Genomic DNA, 9321 nt, shown 5'->3' on the forward strand with positions numbered 1-9321 from the left:
GATGTTGGCCTAATAGTGTGATGAAATTTATATATATCTAAAGTGAATATGTCAATAAAGTAGACTAGAATTTCTCATGATTATGAGTTGAAATATCTTGTTCTTTAGATGTTTTTAGATATTCTATGAAAGAGCTTGTAATCCTCCTTCCATTATAATCCATACATGAGTGAGTGAAGGAGCTATAGGAAAATCACAAATTAACAACACATTCATAATCCTTTTATTCAAATCACTCTTTATAACACAAATAATAGAAAACAACATAACTTAAAAATAAATAAGCACCAACAACTCTTCACTTCCAAGTACTCAAATAAATACACAGACAAATCATTACAATATTATTAAATAATTGATTATATTGATTGTAAGTATAATGTGTATCATAAACTGCATAAGTTCTGTAACAATATTACCAGTCAGGTTACAGTAACTATATAACCTTAGTTATATTATGGTTTATATAGTTACTGTAAGTCAGGTTAACAACGATCCATTAAGGCTCATCAGGGTTTTAGAAAATTTCTACTGGTGACATTTTTCAAAGTTTTTGATATAAATACCATCAAGTTATCAAAAATGGATAAAATATGTTTCTTACTTTTTGAGATATGAAGCCTGAAATTTAGATTTTTGAATCAGATCATTCAAAATTTGGTAACAGATAAATTAATGAAATTTTGATCAGAAATTCTTCACGGATGAATTCCAAAGAATTTTATACAAATATACTTTCATATTTTACTAATTAACATTTTGATTTTATTTGTATATTTCTACTTTTATACTTTTATATTTACTCATTTACATTTTGAGGATTAGCAATACTGTGCTCAAATAGTCCTAAAGTAATCAGAGTAAAGCCCCTACTATACGAGCGGTGAAGAAGCGGAAGATTTCTATCGATCGTTAACAGTATGTTTTGACTTTTGGGGCGACTCTAATAGACAAGACATAATAATTCGGCTTGTTAAAAGAATACACAGTCTCTTATGGCGCGGCTATACCGCTCGTATAGTTCAGGGTCTTTAATGCTACAATCAATCAGTTACCAATAAATAATTTGAGAGTTGCTTTTCGAATTGATTTCTTTCAAAACTCTGCTCAAATCTTTGTTAGGGAAAAAAGCGAATATGAGTGTTTGTTTAATTTTGTGTATATGGTAGAAAATAGGATGTTAGAAAAGTTTTTTAACCAGATCACTTCCGTCTTATCAGATGGGCATATTAAACTGTAGGTCCCGGCTGAAGTATGACAGTCGTATGGCCCATCGGCAGCTCAAATTATATATTCAGGCGAGGTGGAAACTTCCCACCAGCAACAGCCATACGAATTTACTTTTTTACTGTTAGGATGTTAGAAATCTTCTTCCTTCTAGTTCAATTGTAATTTTGAAGACAATTGAAACTTAATAGGTACGTTCTTTCTACACTGTATAAACATTTAGTGTACAAACCACTGTATTCTTGTTAACATACCGTTATTTGTATGAATGTTTAAAATTTTGTAATTTACAATTAATCATTTCAGGTAGATAACATAATTATTTAACCTTCCGGTAGTCGCGCCCTACTCAATCACACGAGCAGTCGCGTGTTGTACTTTTTACAACATCCAATTCTCCAAGTGTTATTTATGTACCTACTCTGTTTATTGTCAAAACATATTAATTAATTGTATAATTACGTTTTTCCATCTTATTGTATTATTTTACGCCTGTGAACATTTGGATGGTTACAATTTCATAGCCCAATAAGGTACACCAAGCAAAGCCATCAATTCTGTGTTATTGGTTCGTTTACAGTCCTCGTATACAGTCTTCCCCTATCTTATGCACTGTCGCGACTAAATGGTACCTAAAGACTGAACCGTTGCTCGGTTGATACTGCAACTCAGTGGAATGATGGGGAGGAAGTTTTGGAATGCATAGGTGATTCATTCACTGACACCACCCCATGCAATAGTTTTGTGCAGCAAAAAACTGACTCGGTTGTACTTTTTACAACAGCGCGACTGCCGGAAGGTTAAAGTATTGAAATGATTTACAGCAAGGTACCTAGAATACCTTGTTATTGTAGGTATACATTGATTTACAGTATTAAGTTAATATAAAGGCTGATTCTATTATGAATGTTTAAAATTTTGTAATTTGTAATTTGTTTAAATAATGGTAATCATTTCAGGTAAATAGTTTGAAAGTTGCTTTTCTAAGTGATTCCTTTAAATATTCTGCTCAAATCTTTTCTATTGATGCGAATATGCATGCTTGTATAATCTTTGTGTTCAGTATAGTAGAAAATAGGATGTTAGAAATCTTCCTTCTATGTTTACTGCAATTTTGAGAACAATTGAAATTTGAATGAATAGGGACGCTCTTTCTATACTGTATAAATTTATAGTGTATAAACCACTGTATATTCTTAGTAATACAGTACCTATTCAAAATGTATATCACTTTTGATGTGTACTGGTTTATTCAATTTCAATCAATATTTAAACACAAACACAAATATAAATTACAATTTTATGGAAAAATTAGCATCCGCAAAGAAAGAATCCGAGCGCGGATGCGAGTTGTGCTTTCATAAAACTAAAATACAATATTTACTAGAAATTTAATTAGAAATATGAAAACTAAAACAAAAGTAGAAGAAGCAAAAAGAAACAGTATTACATGGACAATCCTCTCAAAAAATTCACTTAGCCTAACATTCAATCAGAAAGTTAAAAACTGAATACGAAACAAAAAAAATCAATATTACATTGACATCCTCTACATTCAGGAGTGATCCGTGGTCTAGTGGATAGAGTGCTTGCGTAGCAGCACAGAGATCCCGGGTTCAAACCCTCTCAATACCAAAAGTTTTTGAACCAGATCACTCCCGTGTTATCGGATGGGCACGTTAAACTGTCGGTTCCGGCTGAAGTATGACAGTCGTAAGGCCCATTGACGGCTTAAATTATATATTCAGGCGGTGGGACCTTCCCGCAGGGGACTCCCCACCAACAAAAGCCATACGAATTAACTTTTTTATCCTCTACATTATAAAAAATCACTAAAAAAGATTCTTGTATTAAAATTCTTGAGATAATATTGAGAAAATGCTTGTTTTAACAAGAATATACAGTGGTTTATACACTATAAATTTATACAGTATAGAAATAACGTACAGTATTCAGAATCATTTTTATTGTAAAGGTACCGTTTAAGTATTAGAACGATTTGATGTTTGATGTTGTTCAACCATCTTGAAATTGTTCATTGTGAAAATACCGTTCAAGTACAGAGTGATCAAAAAGTCCCTCCGCAGTAAAATATATAAATAAATACTCAATCACTCAGAAACAAGTATTTATAACAACGGTGTTTCGATTTATTGAACTTGTATATTCATTACAGTAGATGTTGAAAGTACCTTCCTTGTTTAGGTGGAGTAAAGCGGTAGTAAATTGTCAAAGGGGTTTCTAAACCACAGAGAAGAGGAATCTCCTACTTTGTGTCTAAACAGAACACAATATGCCACTACGCCGCTACTGCGGAGAGACTTTTTGATCACCCGGTATTAAAATGATTTTATAGTTGATGTTCATAAATATTGTTATTGTAAAAATACCATTAAAGTATTGAAATGGTTTATGGATCAAATGTATATTACTCTTGATGTGAACTGGTATTGTATTTTTATTGTAAAAATACCGTTGAAGTATTATGATGATGATTATGTTGATGTTGTAAATTGATGTTCATAAATATTTTTATTGTAAAAATACCATTAAAATAATGAAATGGTTTATTAAGTTGATGGATCAATATGTATATTACTCTTGATGTGAACTGGTATTGTATTTTTATTTTAAAAATACCGTTGAAGTATTATGATGGTTATGTTGATGTTGTAAATTGATGTTCATAAATATTTTTATTGTAAGAATACAGTTAAAATATTGAAATGATTTGATCGTTTCAGGTAAATAGTTAGTTTGATGATGATGATGTTGTAAATTGATGTTCATAAATATTTTTATTGTAAGAATACAGTTAAAATATTGAAATGATTTGATCGTTTCAAGTAAATAGGTAGTTTGAGCTATTTTTCAAAGTGATCTCTTTCAATATTCTGCTCAAATCTTTGTTATTGATGCGAATATGCGTGTTTATATAATCTTATTGTGCAGAATGGTAGAAAATAGGATGTTAGAAATCTTCCTTCCACTTTTACTGTAATTTTGAAGACAATTGAAACTTGAATGTATAGGTACGTTCTTCATATACTGTATAAACGTATATAGTGTATAAACCACTATATATTCTTATTAGTACAGCATTCAAGATGTAGGTATATTTCTTTTTATGTGTAGGTACTGGTATTATTAGATGTCAGAATGATACCAGAATATCAATATTTAGAACTATTCTTATTGTAAAAATACCGTTGAAGTATTAATATTATTTCATAGTTGATGTTCATGAATATTTTTGTTTCATTCATCTGTATGTTGAAAATCGTTTAACATGTATATTTGTATTATCAATTAATGTGGTGTCTATAGACATTCGAATAATTCAAATTGTTTATTCATTATTCAATTCTTCATTCAATAAATCGTGGATCCATTTTTTTATTGTGTCGTCTAATACGGTAAAAATACCGTTAAAGTATTAATATTATTTCATAGTTGATGTTCATGAATATTTTTGTTTCATTCATCTGTATGTTGAAAATCGTTCAACATGTATATTTGTATTATCAATTAATGTGGTGTCTATAGACATTCGAATAATTCAAATTGTTTATTCATTATTCAATTCTTCATTCAATAAATCGTGTATCCATTTTTTTATTGTGTCGTCTAATATGATATCAGTTGATGTGTTGTCTATACCACTATATTGAATGTTTAAAATCATTTAATCTGTGATCATTAATCATTCTGTGAGACATTTAATCAATGTCTGTTTGTGTGATTGGTGTTGTTTGTACTCATTGTAATAAAAATTGCATCATTCTATTTTTCGGAATGTTGAAAATTGTCCAATCTTCTATTCAATTTTGAACATGTGTATCCATAAAAATATGAATTCGCCTTTCAAAATTCAAGGATAATTAAAACGAATCAAAATCACTGATAATCGAAAAAAGTGTTATTATACTTGATGAATAACAATATCACTCAATTTCTTTGCTGAATGAACCTATTCTCATTAAACCATGAAATAATTAGGGCTACCCTTCCACACATCTCATGAAAAATACAGCTTTCTCTAATACAAATATTTTACATGCTCTACACAATAATTTTCAAGAACACTTTCACATATTTACCTATATATTATTTGAATAAATACTTATTGTATAAATATTGTTTACGACCTTACAAACATTTAAGTTATATTTTAACTAATGCACTCATATCACAAACAATATCAATTTACTGGTACATGGACGATTTCTGAATTAATTATTCTTCATGAGTTTTGAGTTATATTTGCTAGGATGGGATTTGAGTGATCCATTCAAAGCAGATGATAATAACTGTAAATTATGGTACATTCAAAGCTTATCTGTTAATAATTAACAGATTATGAATATAGAAAATTGTGTAGAGTTGTGTTCAAACCCTCGGCATAAAATTTGCAGCTTTGTTCAAAAGTGGGATAAAATTTATTAATAGGTACTAGGAAAAATGTTTTTAGTTACAGCACTGTTAGCTGATGAAAATTAAAAAATTAAAATTTAAAAATTAAAAGTCGATTGAAGTGATTCAATTTTGAAAAACCATGAAAATTTAATAGGTACCTACTAATTAAAACTTAGTTAAACCAGTTGGTTTAAACTAGTTAAACCAAAATTTATTAATAGGTACTAGGAAAAATGTTTTTAGTTACAACACTGTTAGCTGATAAAAAATTAAAAGTTAAAAATTAAAAGTCGATTGAAGTGACTCAATTTTGAAAAACAATGTGAAACGACCTTAGAAAAGGTGGATTTCAAAATGGCTTCAGCCATTTTCTAATATTTTGAGGTTTTGTTTGTAGTCTATCCGATTCTTGAGAAACATTGGGAAAATATTAGCCTACAAGTCATAACTGTTCAAATGGAGTAGTATAGCCTACTAAGTTACAAAGATTACAAATCAGTAATGTTTTTCAAAAGTGTTGGTTTTCCAATACCGGAGTATTAATTATTAAATTATAGTAAGGATTTTTGAAAAGCATATAATTAGCACATATTCTTGTGAATTCAAGTAGTCTACAAACTAGAAACTTTATTCCAGAAAAACAATAAATTTGTCTAAACAAGACTAATTCTAAACTGATCAAAGCTAGAATAGTGCTACATTTGGCACAAAATATATCACTGTTCTAAGAATTAACTGAGAATTTTTCCAACTAAGATCTTTTCACAACTGTGAGCCGAAAAAGACTCGAGTCTTGACAATGGTGTAGACTCAACTTACGCGACTCAGGTCGAGAAGAGGCTCGACTGTAGTCAAGAGCATGTGTTTCCAAATGGTGAGACTCAGACCAGTCGATTCTAGTCTCTGCGACGTCACCCATTTGAAAACACATGCTCTCGACTAGAAACGAGCATCTTCTCGATCTGAGTCGCATAAGTGTGAGTTGAGCTTTAGTTTGCAGGAGACTAGCCTAATCCTCAGCCAAGAAATCTTTAATTAGTATGAATTATCTTGAAACCATGCTCTTGAATTGAAAACATCTTTATTCACAATAATGTAGGCCTACATAGGAACTAATTATTCGGAAACAGATTGAGTGGAATATTGAATTGACAGTATATATTCTTCGATATCCATTAAGATCACGCTATTTTAACAATGAAAGAAATACATCTTTCTAGAAGTTATATTTTTGTTTTTCCAACCAATATCAAAATATTGAGAGTGCTGCATAAGCTATTAGATTTAAAAGATTGATTGGGTCTTGGTCTTTTAAAACATGCGGTTTTATATTCAAACGTTCATAAATATTTATTATTAGTCTATAAAGTCCTTATGTAGGGATTGAAGATCAGATCAAACAATTGACGTACTTGATTCAGTTCCCATTTAAATTGTATTAAAGATTATTATTTTTATAATTATGGCGAAATAAAATTTGATTTGAACAAACTCCACAAGTATCAAAATTGACTACATTGAAGGCAGACTGCTTAAAATATTATTAAATCATTGAAATTTATCTATTATAACACTCATTTTTCAAAGAACACCGCGTATCATCTCGCAAATGATTGCATACAATATAAACAAATCAAATACTTATCTCAATCACAAAGATCGAGAAGATAATATTCTCATCAGATATAGAATAAATATTTTTAAAGGTATCTTATTAGAGCTTGAAAGTATTTACACAAAAATACAGAATTCATTAATTTAATACTTTTCTCTATATAGAACATTCGGCATACCTATACTCTCTCTCTAATTAACTTAAATTAGGCTACCGTACTGCATGAATAAGAAAATTAAATTGATGAGGCTCGAAGACTATACTTATGCTGCTTGCAGCTTGGAACGTTTGATATTCAATCAACTTTGTGTATTGTCAAATTCGATGTGATAATAATTATGAAAAGGATCCTTTTATGAAAGGAAAGTTGAATGAGAAGTATAGGAATTGATCCGGCAAAAAAAGTTATAGGCCTAACAGGACTCGAAGAATTTTGGATAAAAATAGGAAACGTTCTCAAAAAATGAGGAATCAATCGTTTATCCAATAGAAAAACGGCTGAGCAAGAATTATTTCTTTGGGTGCAGCTAATAAATAGGAATGTATAGGCCTAATGCAATATCATTGAAACTAATACTGTTTAATATTGTATCAAACTGGTGTCCAAATATATATTTATCGTATATATAATGGATCCGTGGGTGGAGAGTCTCTTACAGAGGCACACCTCCTATTCTGGAGGTTATAACTGATGATACAAAAATGCCAGTGGAGGCCAGGAATCGAACCCGGAGCAGATAGCTCAGTATAACTAAACACTATCTGGAAATAGTTTATAATTTTTAATGAACATTACGTTCAACAAGAAAAAATGAAACGAAAAAAAAATTACTACTTTATCCTTAGATTTTTTAAAATTTGCAATTAACTACAAACGATTTGGGCTACTCGTCGTATTTCAAGATTAATATAAAAACTAAATTACTTCAATGGCAGTGTTAACATTTGTACTGATTAGTTTTTTGACTGAATCTGTGAAAACAGGAATCATTCATTTGCCGTAATAGAAACTTCCGAACACTCCACTTCTGGCAGTGTCAAAAACTAAAATAATAACTAGGAAGGCTACTAGTTCGATAAAAAATTATATTCAATTTTAGACTGTAATTAATTATATTTTTAAGATTACAGTTCATGATGGATCTCATTATTATATTCTTGTAACACAAAATTTAATCAAGCTAGAATTTATAGGAAAATTGAAAAATATTACTTGTAGTAATGACGTTTTTTTTTCTCTTTTTGTGTAGTTGAGAAGTTGATATCGTGGTAATTATTCATATTGAATGAAAAAGACTACGGTAATAAATTGTCAAAAAACACAGATTCATTGATATTTAGAAAGATCTTTTTCATTCAAGACTTATTTTCCTATTTCTAATTTGGGAAATGAAGTATATTATATTGAAGAGAGTTGAGAGATCTCCTAGGTCTGTTCCATAATAAAATAAAAAAGCCTAGTTTGCCAGGATATCCTAGAAATAGAGATGACATAAATACTGAATTTTAATTCTATTTTATTAATACTCAATATTTTTTCAACTCCTAGGATATCATACCAAACATTGCTGTTTTATTCCACTACACACGAGAATTCCTGAATGAGATTCAATATTTCTTATACCAACAATAAAAGCAATTTAATAAATCATGAGATTTCTTATCCTCTACCCTTATGAGATTTCTTAAATGCAATTCAAGGAATAGGGAGCCTATTTTTCGTCTCTCCCTCATGGGAATTTGAAAAGTATCAGACTTATAAGATGAGTAACTTGAGGTTACTATCTACTAGAGAAATTCCAATAAATTCAATCTATGTGTAATTGAAAGAAGCATTGTTCCGTTTTCCAACAAAGGAATTTGAAAAAATATCAGACTTTATAAGGAAAATAGCTTGAGGTTACTGTACCATACAAGTTCCAGTAGACGGCAGTGAACATGAGATAAAATAATAGTAAAAGTAATAATAGTAATATCATAGAGAAAAGATAGCATAATATTATGCTATCTTTCGCTATATTACATTATAGCTTAATCCATAACTTATATGCTATCTTTTCTCC

The sequence above is a fragment of the Nilaparvata lugens genome, chromosome 7 (genome assembly GCF_014356525.2).
Source record: "Nilaparvata lugens isolate BPH chromosome 7, ASM1435652v1, whole genome shotgun sequence".
Lineage (NCBI taxonomy): Eukaryota > Metazoa > Arthropoda > Insecta > Hemiptera > Delphacidae > Nilaparvata > Nilaparvata lugens.